General features: G+C 36.8%; 1 long non-coding RNA gene across 1 annotated transcript; it reads left to right on the forward strand.

The window, feature by feature from the left end:
- The first annotated feature begins 1,681 nt into the window (after window positions 1–1,681).
- LOC131053090 (uncharacterized) lies at window positions 1,682–2,627 on the forward strand. The gene is made up of 2 exons (XR_009359560.1): window positions 1,682–1,779; window positions 2,318–2,627. It is a non-coding gene; the product is annotated as an uncharacterized LOC131053090 (long non-coding RNA).
- The last annotated feature ends 578 nt before the right edge of the window (window positions 2,628–3,205 follow it).

Raw genomic sequence — 3,205 nt, forward strand, 5'->3', positions numbered from 1 at the left:
AGTAACATAACTAGGAATGAAGTTGTGGCAAGATTCCAGCCCTCCAAGTGCTGCACGTGGGAAGGAAAGTGGCTGCTAGGTACAGCCGTATGGTTGCCAAGTACACCCAACTGGTTAGAAACCCCAAACCCCACGCTGAACTCTGTCAGAATTGCTGAACCTCCAGAAAGAATGTCGTACAATCTCTAAGATGCTAATAGCTGCAAACAAATCCAAACCACTGTATTGGGGGCTACGTCCCAAACAGGCAAGGCATTGGGGTTGGCGTCCCAGATGCTGAAAAGCTCTTCCAGAGCCAAATCTCAAATCCAAGATGTAAAATGTGTAAAAGATAATCATAGAATGAAGCTCCTATCCCCTTATAACCCCTCTCAATTGCAAATTGAACCCTAATTGTCTCCAAGTGGCGTGGTCTAGTGGAAATGTTATAATTTCTTATTTTAAAGTGGTCATGTTACTAGAAAATGACCTTTTTCCCCATAGACAGAAATCCGCTCACTGAATTGCCCTGAGACCAAAGAGAAAGATTTAAAGAATTTCAAGATCTTTCCAACGAGCTATCACACAATAGGATGCGCATCCAGATGAGACCAAAAATCCCCTTATTACTCTAAAATGGCTAACAACTTAGCCTTATTTAATTATTAAACGCTAACTTAGGAAATATTAAAAATATAACCCAAATAGCCACAAAATGCCCAACTGACATTACAAACCCTAAAATCATCCTGTCACCTGTCTGTGACTGAAGTCGGAAATCAAGGATTCACTGGTAGTCTCATCCCTAAAATCTAGGGATGTTCCTAAAATTTAGGAAACAAGCCCAATCTCTTTGAAACTGAAACCATCTAAAAGGTCATGAATAACCTCACGACTGGCAACTGTCACGACCTCCTAAAATTTAGGGATACCCCCTAAAATCTAGGAACTGCTCCAAACTGGCTCCAAACTGCCTGTAAAGCCAAAATCCAATCACTATATGCACTGAATGAGTCCCAATCAACCTCTGCTAGCCTACGAGACTCCAATTATAGGCCAACTCCTCCGTCTCCGATGTCCACTCTAGAAAGGGGACATGACATGATTGATATATTCATTTCAGGACAGATTTAGGAGAGTTCATTTAGAGCAGATTGGAAGGGTATTTGTAGCTAGTTAGTCAGATTTGTCTTCTTTCTTGTTGGTCGTACCATCCTTGGCTAGCTGTATCATTTGTTGTGGATGGTGTGAGTCTTCTTGAGTAGGCCAATTAGTGTTTGGGGTGTTTATTTTGCATATTTGTGGCATTCAAACCTTGTTATATCAGTTCTTCATCAGGATGTTCCATTTGGAGGTGCTTTGAGGGTGCCGCCTAGGGTTTTTTTGACATCATATTGCTGGTCATTGCTCAATATTTTATGTATTCAACAAGTGAGAATGCCATATATTTGAATGTAATGAAATTTAATTATCTGGTATCTCTAGTTTTGCTATTGTATTGTACTTTCAGCTTATAGCTGCTTGTGAGCATTTGAAATAATTTATTTGCTGCAATAAATTATATATATTGCGATATATTTTTAACACGGAAAATCACGTTATCATTTAAAACTGAAAAATTTGAAAGAATGAGCTTTACCTTCTTTTACCTCTGACTTAAGATCTATTTTTTTATGTCACACCTGTTGATCAAGTATTTATCTTTGTTCAGGAAAAGTGTCTACACTCTGAGCTTCAAGGGATTAAATACAATACCATCAATACATTCCTGAAGCCTTGGAGGATCTACCGCAACAACTGGTTATTTCTCTATCTTATTCTTCAAGAACTTTGAAAGTATACTCACCTGTATTTTCTTTCTTTTATGTATATACGACCTGCCAAAATGCATATAAATTAGATGAATGGTAACAAAGTAAGAAATAAATATTTATCACACTAAAGTTGTGTGTGTTTCATTCATTGTAGATACCTATTTTTTTTTCTATATTTGCTTGCTTTGTTAGCCAGTAATCTCTTACTACTTTCTATTTTCAATAAAAAAATTTCGCTTACTTTTGTTGTTCGCGACTTCTTCGATTCCAAAATTGACGGGGTTCCCAGAATTTGAAAGTTAGTTTCAGTACATTAGAATATCAGTTTGTTTCAATGACATATGTTCATCTACAATAGTATTTTGTATGTCCAAATGCTTATCGAGCTTATCGCCACGCTTGAGTAGCGAACAAACATGGTATTTTGGTACTGTGTACTATGTTGCATCTGTAATTTCTTTTATAGTTGAATACGTAATTGATGCAATGCTGTTAACAATTTGGCTTTGTCGTTGTTATGTTAGGTTTCGTTATCCTGGTAATCGATGAGAATCTTGGAAGACTGGAAAAGGATTAGTTCAAGTCAAAAGGACCAGAAGAGAGTGATAACGAATTGCAAATTGGCCTCAAAACTGGGAGAAGTTCTATGCTAAAAAATGTGCCATAGGTCTTCTCTAAAGTAGACGTTTTTCTAAAGTAAATCTTTTATGGTAATTTGAAGAAACATTGATGAAATAGAAATAGATATTTGGGAGTTCTGTGTAGAAGTATGTAATAAATTATTTATGACGATCATGTTATGGCCAACTTTTATAGCGCAGTATGTAATTGAATTGAATAAAAGAAAGGTGAAAATTTATTCAAAACAGAAGAAACAAAATCGGGACATCAAACTGTCCTGTCAAGATCCATTAAATGATCTAATTGAATCTCAGAACGACAACGAATTAACTTCGCTATAGACGTTGGCCATAACATCTTTGAAGGCAGCATGGATTACAATCATGTTCAAACATTTTTTAATGCTTGCACCTCCAAGTGATACAGGAGGAGCAATCAAGAGGATTGGCATTGAGAGACCATCGGGCTTCCAGGGTTATGGTAAACTTGCGGCTACCCTAGATCTTTGACTGTTTTTGACCGTTGAATTTAGTTTAATTGGTTCTTAGATGGGACCATTACTAGTAATTCCTCGCCCTGGTAATATAGACAACAAGTCTTATAATATTACAAGGCAGACATGAATAACTGTTAATAGTTGATGCTGTCGATGCCTTCCAAAGATTATGCAACTTCAGCATAGGTTTGAAAACTGTCACTCACCGTTCTGCTGCACATGCTAAATTTAGTTTTAGATTTTTAAGCTTTCATTAGATTGCGTGAATAGTTTAAGTTCCGTTAACTTTGCCTGA

This window comes from Cryptomeria japonica, chromosome 1 (assembly GCF_030272615.1).
Source record: "Cryptomeria japonica chromosome 1, Sugi_1.0, whole genome shotgun sequence".
NCBI classification, from domain to species: Eukaryota; Viridiplantae; Streptophyta; class Pinopsida; order Cupressales; family Cupressaceae; genus Cryptomeria; species Cryptomeria japonica.